Consider the following 14,557-nt stretch of genomic DNA (forward strand, 5'->3'; position numbering starts at 1 on the left):
TATTATTTAATATTATCATCATTGTTATTATTAGGGGCTGTGCAATAATTATGAGCCCTGGGGGGAGGTAAAATAGGGGGGGCAAGAATTTTTTGGCGAGCCGAAAGGGAGGAGGCAAACAATTTTTGGCCTGTCGTGAAGGGGGGGGGGCAAGTGATTTTTGGCACACATTCATGTGGCGCCTTTTAAATAAAAGCGCTCTAAAATGCACAGGAAAACAGTACGGAAATGCTTTAATATGCAATTATCCTGCTCGCTCCACTGCAACATATATCTAGACCATTTTAAACCTTAAAAGGTTTGAAAATTGGGATCCCAAAAATTTGGCATGTGTAAGGGGGGGGGGCAAAGAATTTTTAGCGGGAGGGGGGGGGCGATTTTGGCAGGCCGAGAGGGGAAGCGATTTTTGGCGGGCCGTTCGGAAATTAACCCCGGGGTGGGGGGAATAATTATTGCACAGCCCCTTATTATCATTGTTATTATTATTATTATTATTATTATTATCATATTATTATTATTATCATCATATTATATTTTTAAATTAACTTTGTTTATATTGTTATCCCTATTATTATTATTATTATTATTGTTATTATTATTATTATTATTATTATTATTATTATTATCATCATCATATTATTATCATCATATTATATTATTAAATTAACTTTGTTTATATGTTTTGTGTTACTCTCCCATTGGATTTAGTGTCATACTTTCATTGTTTTTAATTTTATCAATTGCTTGTTGACACTTGTATCCTTTTGGATCCATCCTTTGGTCGTCAGTTGGAACAAAGTTCCCGCTTTTATACATATTATAATTAATAATTAAATATAAATTTATTATTATTACTATTTATTGTTATTACTATTTTTATCATTGAATTCTAATTATTTCATTATTTTGGGTAAGCCTGCTACTAAAATATCTGGCCTGTAATATATTCTGAGAAAAAAAAATCGTTCCTCTATTTTGTTTTAAAATATCCTTTCTTTCCTTCCTTCCCATGTTTATTATGACTTAATAAGTGCATGCCCGACGGCCCAGTACTATAAACATACTACGCCGCATTGCCGGGAGTTCAAGCAATCGATCGTGCATCAATCAACAGCATGACAGCAGCACAATACCATGGTATAAAAAGGGGCGAAAGTGCACGGGTGCGAAATAGAAAGGGGCGAAAGTGCACGGTCCGAAATTGAAAGGGTGCGAACCGTCCAGCATTCCTTCACTTGACCCAAATATAATGATTTTTATGGTGATAATCAAGTCGCACATGGAATTTTAGAGGATTTTGATAGCAGTTCCATTAAAAAAAGCTGCTATCGCCATGAGACTAAGATCTAGAAACACCCCTAAATGCCGTTTTGGGGAATTTTGCTAGCAGAATCTTTTTGATGAAAGTCAATCTTTGACAAGCTGTAACTTTGTTACAGAAAGTGCTATGACAAAAATGTTTTCAGTTTTGGCTTTCTTTACTCAAGGGCTTTAATTTGATATGTAAAATGATGCAGTTTGATGGCAAATTTGAATTCACCTAGCATACCTACACTGTTTTACATTACTCTCAATAAATTCAGTGAATTACCGGTATTATCTTTTGCAAAATTTCTTCGCAGTTTTTATTTTTGTGCAATTTGTGGCGTAAACATGAAGTCAGGTTCTGATTGGCTAGTTGAAACATGTCATCAACACATCAGCACATCATCATTCACTGATCTATCGCGTGACGCATCACGCAGGCCTGCGTGAATAAGCAAGTTCGATAATTCAGAACAGAGTGCATTGTGGGTAAAAGTCTGTCGGGATATCACAGCCAGGCCTCGCACAGTATTTCAATGGTGACGAACTTTGCACTTTTAAAAAAACCTTTTTAATTTTTTTTTTGCCAGTTGTTGGGTCTGATTGTCCCCATAGAACTTTTATATAACAAACAAAGATAGTTAGAACCTACGGTACCTTGGAAGTACCAACTTTGTAAATGACAAATAAAATCACAGGAATTTCCGATCAGTCAAAGTCCATTCCCACAGCCGTCTATGGGAGGATTGTGTTATTATATCCCCAAGACTGTCCAAGAATATTACCCACAATGCACTCTGTTCTGAATTATCGAATTAGCTTATACAAGTGTACAACATGTACGAGGTGTGAAAAACTGCAAAGGATCTTTGCAAAAGGCTGTACTGAAACTTCTAAACTAGTGCTGTTGTCGAGTAGAATTTTACATCGTCAAATCTCAAGATCCGACATGTCTGACATCAGCAATACATCAATAAAGTCATTTAGTCATCGAGTTAGTGTGATTGTTTTTAAATCATTTCAGAAACTTTCATTGTAAATTTTGTAAATCGACTCCGGGATCGACTCATAAAGATTTGTGTTGCATTTTTGTTTTTATCTCTGTGTACAGCTAATAAGCCGTCCAAGCCACCAAATTGTTAGGACAAAAGTAACCACATCAACCGGGGCAATTTTACCAAGTCCATATGTCATGAGATTTGGAATTCCTGCAGTGTGTTTATTCATCTCACCATTCATATATTTAGGGGCTACCATGAGTAAAGAAGGGGCAGCATTTCTAGAAGAAAATGACATCTTTGTTCCTGATGACGATGATTAAAGTGAGTACATGTATAAAGTTGATTTGAAGTTAATATTTGAAGGTATAATAATTACATTAATCTTGACAATATTTTAATATTGCTAATTGGCTGTACAAAATTGAGTTTTTCTTTCAAATTCTCAAATTCTGTATATTTTAAGTCTTACCTCAACATATTCTTCTGCTGCATGTTTGCACCACTAAAAGTTTAGATTAACAGCCAACAAACTCTTTAGGGAAAAACATGAATTAAAATAGTAAGGATACAAACTTACACAAATGCCTAATGCACAGATGTAATGAATCAAAATGTTCTTACTCTTTTTTATTTTTTCATATATTTAACTTACAGGTTGTATACTGACTACAACAGCTACATCAAGATGTGATCAACACACAGCACTAAGAAAATAGTTTGTTTATATTTCACTCGTAGACTTCTTAGAGACTTATGTTTCTTTGGAAGACCAGAATTCTTCTCATCTAATATTTACTCAACCCTTCTTTGACAAAAGGTTGTATTTAAATACTTACTTCCATTGGGCTATTCCAGAAATTAATGGCACCCCCTAGAGAAGATATGTAAGTTTGTACCATAAATTTTTTGGAACCAAAATTTTATCCAAAAAAATGGGAATTCCCATTTTGACAATAAAATGATTTAAAAAATTGGGAATTCCCAGTGTCCTTAAAGAAGACAGGCAAATTTTTGCCAAAATTTTTGGCAATTCCCAAGCCTAAAATAAAAAGATGTCTTTTTCTTGGGAATTCCCATGTCTTCTTTAGGGTTGTGAAAATAATGACCATTTCTATTTTGGGAATTCCCAGAGCAAAAAATGGTGAAAATTTTGGGAATCCCATGTCTTCTCTCTAGGGTGCCTTTAATTTCTGGAATAGCCCATTATATTTACATGTACATCATGCTTTCCTTCAGTATTGATCTGCAATTATCACATAAATCTGCATAAGTCCAAGTAGGTCTGGAAATAAAGGTCGACCAGTCTCACTCGATAAATTTTCTATTGTCTGTCCAATTAACTTAGACACCCAGTTTTTGTTACTTATTTGAAAAAATATCCACTTTCAAAGAAAGTTATGAAAGAAAGGTGTTAACATTCGCTGAGACCTAACGGGATTTTTGTGTTTCCAAAGCATTGAGTGAGAGTTTACCATTAATTCTATTGAAATTGGAAGGTTTTTCTCAACACTTTAAAAATAATCCGGTAGAAGTTGGGTACCATTATTTTGGAAGGTCTCATTATACAGATTTGTAGGTATTGTGATTTTGGATAGTGAATGGATGAATAGTAAATTAATTATACTCCTCACCAAAAACATTTTATAAAAATGAAAAATATAATTCAGTTCATAAAATGCAGACAGTGTTTCTAATTGGCATATTTATTCTTAGTGTATTAACTCAGTGATCCAAGCTGTCCCTCAACCAATTACAACAATTCGGCGCGGTATTTGAATCTTGTTCTGTGCATGCTTTTGGCTTGGCCCAATTCCAAGAAAATACAAATTGTATGCTCTATGAATGTTCTGATGTTATTGGTGAGGAGTATAATTCACAATACACTCCAGACACATAGTAACTTGCCCTATCATTTGTTATAGTGCACCAACTATGACATCTTTTGAGTTATAGAGGCCTTGCATGTGACGTATCATCCCGTAAATATGGCGGACTACTCAAATGCATTCAACAAAAGCAGCATAATTGCAATCTACCGTGACAGTTCGTCTCACACACATAACCCTGCACTACGATCAAATAGGTTGATGACAACATTTGATTGAATGGACTGCACTCCGCCATAACTACGGTGAAGGACACGGTTCAAATCCTTTGTTTGGAGCCAATCGATAAAATGATGCAGGGCCTCTATACGCTGGCGAAGTTACGTAATAATCGGATTAACTACCATAGCAATAGGTGAAAACAAATTTTGAATATACCGCGCTGCACTGGTACGTTCACCGGTACCTCTGCATTGAACCATATCATGCTGATCACTTGCACCTGTAAGATTAGTATCTTTGAAAAGACAAGTATTGTAATCAATCTATGATTGCAGACATACACAGGTGATGAGTTTAACCTGCTCATAGTGCAGCGCGATATGTTCAAAATTGTTTTCACCTATTGCTATGGTAATTAATCCGATTAATTACGTAACTTCGCCAGCGTATAGAGGTTGTGCATGAAATTATTGATTAGCTCCAAACAAAGGATTTGAACCGGTGTCCTTCACCGAAATCATGGCACAGTGCAGTCCATTCAATCAAATATTGTCATCAACCTATTTGATCATAGTGTATTTTTTATGCGTGTGAGACGACCTCTCGCGGTAGATGCAAATGTGCTTTTGTTGAATGCATTTGAGTAGACCGCCATTATTGTGAATTGGTAAAAGGATCAAAGAAAAAAGGGTGGCATCACTAATCAATATGCATGTTCAAACACCCCTTACTGTAAATAGATTATCCCATCAAAAGTTTCAAGTCATTAGGAATATTCGGCTGGACCCAGATATCTTGCTGTAAATCGATCAAAATTGAATAAAAGTAGACAAGGAAGAATATTTTTCATCGCCTTACTAATAATTTCTGTTAGGTCTGACCGTGTTTAGCAACTTTTCTTTCATGACTTTTTGCCAAAGTGAAAACTTTTCGAAATATATCCTAAAAACCGGGTGTCTAAGTTATTTGGACAGACAATAGTCTTGTGTGATCAAGTACGGTACTGTCATTTACATTTCAGAGTATTTACAAGATTGCCCTACCCCAACCATAAACCCTAACCATAACTGGACTCAAGTCAAGCGAATTGTACCCAGTCCCACAATTGTACAGGTCTACATTTCTTTACAGTACATGTAGCTTGTATTTAGTGAAGCAAGGTACAGGAATGAAAGTGGCAAACTGTTGCAGTAGGAAATATGGTATGTTTAAAAACATACATTTGTCATAGAAGGGTCTTCTTGTGTAGTCAAGATTTAGTGAGTGTTTTCATTTTCAACCATGATTGTTAAAATGAAACTTTACCTGAATGATTTTGCTGTAACCATGTTGCTGTAAATGTCATGAAGAATATTTTGTTTCCTGTTACATACAGGGGTGTAGTTCTAGCAGAGTTTGAGTGCCAAACAGCAATTTACATAAGCAATGATATTTTACCAATACTGGACACGTCAAGGATAATTTTAGTAAAATACACTGTAATGTTGTTTGAGTGGTGGCTCCAGTATTGAAATCAACCAATAGTGGTAGGCTCTAGAAGTTGGTGGTGGGCTCCAACACTCACCATAGCTACAACCCTGGTGACATCATATCATTGTTGAAAATGAAAATATGAAAAAAAAATCATTGATATTGAGATGTATTTAGCACCATGTATAAATCTGTGTATATTATAGCAATTAAATAATATTATTAATTATGTACAGTAAAAGCTAATCAAATTTGATTGTTGATATGCAACTATTTATTAAACATTTTGAGATGATTATTGTATCTGATATGCTGGTAAAGAAAAACTAAACACAGGTTTGTTTTTATATAACATGATTATATGTGACCCGCTCTGACAAAACTAGGAACAAGTCGCATTTTTGACATTTCATAATTTGAATAAAAATGTAAGCACTAGACAATAAGCTTTAAAAATGATACCAAAATTATATGATTAGCATCAATACTTTTCAAGATATGGATAATTTTGTAAATGATAACCTTGATATTTTTGCTAAATTGCTACACAATTTTATCAATTTGCTACACAATTTTGGAGTTGAGTAGCATTTTATGCCATAGTCTTACACACTGAAGTATGTGAATGTACAAATGTACCAAGAGAAAAGTAATGAAATTTTGCTACGCATAAAAAATGCTTAATTCCAACACTGTTAATGGGCCAATTAGTTTCCTGTCTTACACAGGATTGAATGGGGATTATCATAGTTCAACTGTTATATATTGATTAAATAAACCTCTATTTAAGTACCGTATTCGTCTGAGTATAGTCCCACATTCGAGTATAATCCCACCCCCCATTTTTCGAAAAATTTCAGAAATTGTAAAAAAAAAAAAAAAAAAAATCAAGATATTTTGTAATATGAAAATTGATCATTTGCATTCATGTCATACTCTATTAATGATTTCAAAATGCATTGAATTTGAATGCATTTTGAAATCATTAATAGAGTATGACATGAAAACAAAGTATCAATTTTCATATTAAAAATACAAAATATCTTGGAATTTTTTATTTATTTTTTTATTTATTTATTTTTTTTAGGTCAACCATGAATGATCCTAGCATCTAGGTCTAGGTCCAGGGACACTCCAAAACCGGAAAAAAATAAACTTAAAAAAAAATAAAAATACCAATACGGTATTTAATAATAACTTTCAGGGATTTGAAAGTCCACTTAGTACCACAGTCAAATACTATGAAATTAAGAATTCCAAAATTTTTTTTTTTTTTTTAATGGGAATGTCATCTTTAAAGGCCTATAATTCAAAAACATGTCTGGCGATTTGTTCTGGGTTTTGTTAGAGCTGGTCTCATATAGCTTTCTATGATGTTGTCGTTGGAGAAAAGTAAATGTGACTTGCATAATTGAGAAGATATCAACTGTAAATGTAAGATGGATGGCCAAAGTGTTGAAATTTGAGTATATTTTTTATGGTACACACACCATGCATACAAATTAATTGTAACAGCCATTGGCCAATCAATCTAGTGGTGAAAACTGATCATTATTACAGACACTTTTAACTAGAAATTTGGTATGTGCATAGTGTGCATACTTCAACAAGTTAGGGTCATGTTTTGATCTAATCTCATGTTTTCAACTGAGGTATAGTTTTTCTGCATTTAGGCCTAAAAAAATTGTTTGATTGGCGTATCATGAAAAAAATTACGGTAGGTCAGTTGGCAATTTTGTTCTTTAAATTTTTTTTTAAAAACACATTTTAAGCAGTAAATTGCACATGATAAAGGCCTTGGAACTTTTTCATTCCCTTCTTTTTTATTTATTTTTTTTATTTTTCTAAAAGAAAAAAGTCTAGGTCAGGTCAGGCCTATTTTTAGGTAGGTCAGGTTACGCCAATCAAACAATTTTTTTAGGCCTTATGCTATTTAATAAGAAGTACGAAATTAATAACTGTGATTGTCCAGTATTTATGCTATTTGAATGAATTATGCTTTGCATTTTAAGGTCTTGAATTTCACCATTTCGCAGTAATTGTAGTGATAGAAGTATAAATATAAAAACGGTAAAAATAATGTTCTATAAAACTTAAGGTGAATTGCAGTCACATCATACATTATTCCTACATGGAATAGTACACATGTAGTAAGGCAGAAAATCAAACTGAATTACTGTGTGTGTTCAGATATGTTCTCTACCTTACATGGATGCCATTGCCAATCACCCTATATTCTTATTACTAGACAAATAATTTGTTCTAGTGATTTAGATCCGAGGCCAAACTCGCTCACCCTTAATCAGACTATTGGTGTTTGAGATCCTTGGGCACGCTTTATGAAATTTGTTGTCTTGTGCGGTATTTTTAACTTTTTAATCTCTTTTCAACTTTCACACAAACCCAGGAAATCTACTGTTACTTTGCTTTAACATGACATCAATGACAGGTATCAGTGGCGTACCGTGGCCGCCCCAACCCCGGGGGGCTGAAGAAGAAACAATTTTGCCGCCTTCCTTAACAGCCCGAAAAGGTTGACCCAATTTTTTTCACGGTCGTTTTAAAAAGTGAAGAGCAAAAAAAAAAAAAAAAAAAAAAAAGGATTTTTTGCACTAGCGCCCTAAAAGCAACGTTTTTCAAAAATGTTTATGCTTTTTCAATTTTTTGCGCCCTTTTTTCTTTGCTAATTCGTTTTTCCGCCCCCTTCGTTTTTGCCGTCCCTGTTTTTGCCGCCCTTCTTCTTCCGCCGCCCTTCGCTTTTGCCGCCTCTACTTTGACCCCGGGGGCTGGCGCCCCAAACCCAAAATACGCGCATGGGTATATACAAAAGAGGACTACCACTTATTATATAGACTAGAATTGATGCTATTACTATGTGTGCATTTATTAGAGTACTCAACTGTTTATCATGTTTTGCAGGTTTGGATTAAATGAGAAAATTGTTGTATCCAGTTTAATAACCTGGTTATGTGAATATAAATCGATGTGTATTTCAGAACTAGTAGACCTGGGAGCGATTTTTTTTTCCACGACAAGGATGCGTAATAGGACTCTCATACACAGGTATATAGTATACGCTCTACATAGTTGAGTGACCACCACTGTACGCATAGTATTCGTACAAGAGACTCACCATGCTCACAACGATACCATGCAGTGGTATTATAGTGCAAGTGGAGGGGAAACACGCTGACCGCATGTAAGAATGTCTATTTATTTATATAGGCCTAAATAGTCACAACACTCATGCGATTTAATACTCAACAAATTAATATTTAATAATTGTATTGCTAAAGAGAGCTAACATTGATCCTATATAATGTGAAATCAAAAGGTAAACTAAAATCTGGAAGTATTTGTAATATTTTTGGGAAAAGTTGCAAGAAAAATCATCCCAACTTCATCTATGCGTGCTGCAGTGCAGACTTGTGCAGCAACCTTGATAAATGCTGTTTTGATGTAAATACTGGAGCCATAGAACTTGTGACCATGCATGTATTACTATTTATGCCATGTATTACTATTTATATTAAACTCAATTATATTTACATCTATCCATATTCGTTCTTTCCCTTCTTTCTTCAACTGGGTCTTCAACCTGTTGAGTTAAGTTGAGTTTATTTATGGTATAACAGCAACAATGAAGAAAACAGCAACAATGAAATGTTACAACGACGATCATTCGCTGAGCCCCTGCATTGGCGCGATATTGGTGCTTGGTCGTATAAAAATCTACGATGAGCATGCACGAAGCGATGAAAAGTTGACCTTACGACAACAACGAAATGCTCCATAGACTTGTGTGCAAAATTTCATCGTTGTCGTTAAGTTTCATTGTTGTCGTTGAATATCCGATACGGCTTGCGGTACAAACATGTAGGTACACCCCAACAATCACAACAACAACAACGTCCTATTGCTACATGTACATGTATCTCAAAAGTATTAACTGGAAGAATACCATCACATTAAATCTGTAACACTTATCAAGATTGTAGAGACATAGGCCCTGGTATTATGATATATTTAACGGAAACATTTTAAGAATGATCTAAATAAAAACCTCATTTAATTTTCAAAGTATATACACAAATGCTTCGGCCTGTGGGTGTGTGTCATGATACTACTACACATACAACTTGTATTACAAGTCACAGCGATGTCAATGTGTGATGTTGATACGTGGTAGCGCATGGGATATTCTCCACTGGTATTGCTGTGAGCATGGTGAGTCTCTTGTACAAATACTATGCGTGCAGTGGTGGTCACTCAACTATGTGGAGCGTATACTATATAACTGTGTATGAGAGTCCTATTACGCATCCTTGTCGTGGAAAAAAAAATCGCGACCTGGGACTAGTAGACCTGGAACTGAGTTGCAGGGTAGTACGTTTATTTTAAAATTAAATTAATCCAGGAATTCTGACATGTGCATTGATCATATGTGACACGATCAAGGGAAATGAGTCGGATGTCGCTAATATTGTTTTTGAGATATTGGCAAAAACAGAGTTGAAATTCTTTTGTTTTATATTGTTTTTAGCCATTGATATACTGCTCATAACTCGGTAACCAGATGTCCGATTTTGATGGGGTTAGCACCCAAATGTAGCATTTGTAAGCTGCCAGAAAGTGATGTAAAAATTTTCTAGTTGAAAATTGCCGACATGGGACTCATTCCCCTTGATCCTGTCACATATATGTTCAACCTTGAAACTTGAAAGCAAAGTTTATCAACTACTGGGGTTGCTGATAATGTACATTTCCATCATAATAGAAAATAAAAGTTTTTATTGAAATGAAAATGGATACTGTTTAATAAGTTATTGAGGAGTTGCATTGTTAGCAGTTAAAATTGTAAAATGCTTAATTCCAACACTGCCTGACTTGTCCCACAACCCCCCCCCCCCACCCCCATTGTGCTGGCCTAATTATTGTGATCATATAGGTAATATAACAACAGTAAACAGAAAGTTGTGCATTATTTGAATACTCCACATATTTGGGACAAAATAACAATAATTAGGCCTCAAAAAATAAATTGTTTGATTGGCGTAACAAAAAATTAGGGTAGGGAGGTCATGATTTTTTTTTACTTTTTAAGCTGTAAATTGCGTTCAATAAAGGCATCTTTTTTAAAAATTTATTTTAATTTTTTAATTTCTTTTTCTTTTTTTTTTTTTTTTTACAAAAAAGTCTAGGGTCGGGCCTACTTAAGGGTCGGTCGCGTTACACCAATCAAACTATTTTTTTTTTTGAGGCCTTAGGTGATCAGTGATGAGAGAGAAAAGTAGTTGGGCTCTGCATGCAAAAGGCAAAACATGATCAATTTACACTTGACAGATGTAAATAACAATGTGCATAGCTATAAATACTTCATTGTAAGGGTCTCTTGTCACTCATCATGTGGTGTACCATTCTATTGCGCCCAAATTCCCCCAAAGGAGTTTCTATAATTAGCTTGTAATGGCTTACTGACAATGTTTTCACGCCCCCATTTCACTCCCAAACATACAATCAATCAAACAGGTTTACTTCCGGTATATGACGTCATGGCCGGGTGTGGTATGGTTGGGTTATCAGTGTTGCCAAGTATTCGTATTTGTCGCACAAACACAGGTGTCGGCCAGGGGATAGCTATAAAGAATGTGCCATTGCAGCTAAGATTGTTCCAGAAGAAGGGTGCCTGACTGCCTGGTGGCGGCCCGGGGGGGGGGGGGCCCTTCCATGACAGATGGGCCTCGGGATAGACCCCCTTTTTCAAACTGGCTTGTACCCAATGACCCCCTTTTTTGTGTTATGGTCCTACCTATTACCCAATGACCCCCTTTAAAAAAATTCATGTACTCAATGACCCCCTTTTTCTATTTCCTGCTATACCCAATGACCCCCCTTTTAATTACCAAATTTAGGTGGTATTTGTGTTCTCCTCCAGAAATAATGAGATTTTTCTCATTTCCAAGGTGGCCAAGTTGTTTTACACAGTTTGGCACTTATTTATGTGTACTTAATGATACTCTTTTGGCAATCCTGTACTCAATGACTCCCATTTTACTTTTTGTTACCCCAATGACCATCCTTTTTTCAAAGTTTCATACCGAATGACCCCATTTTTATTCAGGTTGTGTACTGAATGACCCCATATTTTTGTTTTTTTACATATGACCTGAATGCCCCCTACTTTTAACATGGCCGAGGCACATCCCTGCCATTTCAGATAGGGAGTGCCCCCCCCCCGGGGTGGCGGGCCTGGTGGTAACAAAATGCCCCGCAAAATGCCTATATAAATATCACGACATGCAATATTTTTATCGTAAATCATTTTTGTAAAATCAGGTGGTTTTGAGAAGTCACTTTTAAGTGAAGCAAAATTGACACAAATAAAGTACAAAAAAATATTGGCAGTGGCCCACACGGGGGCACTATAAAAAGGAATCCGCTATAAAATTGGTTGTGTTTGTAGGACACAATTCAGGAGACTAGACAAAAGAAAGTTGTGCTTGTATATGGTTGAGGCATTCCATGAGTTAATGTTTGTATCCCACTCAGGCCTGTAACCAGGATTTATTTGGAGGGGGGGGGGCTGAATCTGTAAAAGTGGACCTTTTTTTCCAAAATTTGGACTGGGAGCGGATTTTGAAAAAGTGGACTTTTTTTTCAAAAATCTCTTGACCAAAAAGGCATAAGGGATTGTTCACAAGCACTTGTTAGGGGGGCCTGATGCCAAAAGGGGAGGAGGCCTGAAAAAAATGACCACAAAATTTCCTGGGAAAATTTAGTTTATATGCTTTTCAATGGGGTAGACCCATAATTTTCATGTCAAAAAGGGGGGGCCTGAAATTTTTGAGGTCTGTAAAGGGGGGGGGGCCGAAATATTGAAATTTTTTTCATCAGGGTCCCCTTACAAGTGTTAGTGAACGGTATTTTTGTGAACCTTATTTTTTGCTCGCTCTACTCGCAAATGGGACTTTTGGGGGATGAGGGGCCTCCGCCCGCAGCCCCTCTGGTTACGGACCTGATCCCTGTTGATTTTGGATGTAGTGTATTCCTATGACTCAGATACAAAGATTGGTAGTGTTGCTGGGAGGGGGCAGTGCCCTGACAAAAAATGAAAGAGAAAATCGGGGAGGCAAAGAAAAAGGAAAAGAGCGGAGCCCATTCACCAAAATTCACCCTGATTATTCTAAATAGGGGCTGTGAAGCGGCCCTGGCTGGTCTACTAAAATCGCTCCCCCTTTTGATGTGCCAAAACACCTCCCCCCTTTTTTTGATGTGCCAAAAATCTTTGCCCCTCCCTTTGCACATGCAAGATTTAGGGAGCCCAAATTTAAAAACTTAAAATTGTCTATAATGTGAGTGCAGCCAGCAGGACATTTTGCATATTTGATCCGTTTTCCTATTCCTTTTTAGGACATATAATATAGAAACGGTGCCCAAAACCTACCTGTGCCTATCATGCCACCCACATCAATGTGCTAAAAATGGGACCAAAAATTGCTTGTCCTCCCCTTTTGGCCTGCAAAAAATCTTTCCCCCTATAATTCTCCATCCGGGTCTCAGGATCACACAATGCACCACCCCTAAGTCAAGTGGAATACCTCAAGGTTTGGCATTGGGCCCTCTACATTTATAATGATATTCACATGCACGGCTATGGCTATGTGAAAGGTGCCTGGGGAAAGAAGGTGTTATACATTGTTCTTCTCAGGTGCCTAATTTATTGTCACTGATCAATTCTGAGGCAGATGAAGGATCACGGGCTGATATGGCCACAATAGTTGGGCTCACTGTAAAACAACATTGAGGGGAGGAGTTGATGTTGAGGGGTGGGCCAACTTTGTCGTCAAAACTAACTGGCAAAAAAGGTATGAAACCCAGGTGCTAGTCACAGTCATTGTACTGATGGACCCTGCGCCTCTTGTAGGCTGCAAACATGGTTCCGACATATTCTTATGACGGCGGAATAAATGTAAAGCGCTTTGAGGCTGTTTACAGCATAAAGCGCTATATAAATATCTACATTTATTTATTTATTTATTTTAAATATTGCATGATCATTGTTAGGCTAAGTACTAATTTTCCATTGTAAAAGTTTGGCTATACTGCAAAAAAAGAAAAAAAAAGAAAAGCTGCATGGAGCTTATAAATTATGGGCTTGGAAATGGGCACTAGGGTGAGTGCAAGCGATTTGGCTTATTTAGGGCCGTGCAATGATTATGAGCCCTATGTGGGAGGGTCAAATGGGGGGGGGGCACAGATTTTTTGGCAAGCAGAGAAGACAAGTTTTGGAAGGCCAAGAGTTGGGGGGTACAAGCAATTTTGGCACACATTTATGGGCCACCTTTTAAATAACATACTCTAAAAAGGCGTAGGAAAACACTACATTCTAATATGCAAAACGTCCTAATAATTATGCGAAATTTCCAACGCGCTATAGCTCGCATCATCTAGACCATAATAAAGTTTGCAAATTGGGAATTACCCAAAAATCTGGCATGTTCAAAGCTGAGATGAAAATACCTCGTCGCAGTTTTAAATAAAATGCTCTGGTGAATATCTTTTTGTTTATTTGTTGTATGTAATATGTTTTAACAACTCAGTCCAGGCAGACACACACCCTGACACACACTTGGGTCCTAGTAGGACCAGGCTCAAGCCTGGTGATGGAATGAAGAGAAAGAAATAATATGATCAAGGAAAAGAGAATTTATTTATTTTTATTTTTTATTTATT

The sequence above is a fragment of the Amphiura filiformis genome, chromosome 1 (assembly GCF_039555335.1).
Source record: "Amphiura filiformis chromosome 1, Afil_fr2py, whole genome shotgun sequence".
NCBI lineage: Eukaryota > Metazoa > Echinodermata > Ophiuroidea > Amphilepidida > Amphiuridae > Amphiura > Amphiura filiformis.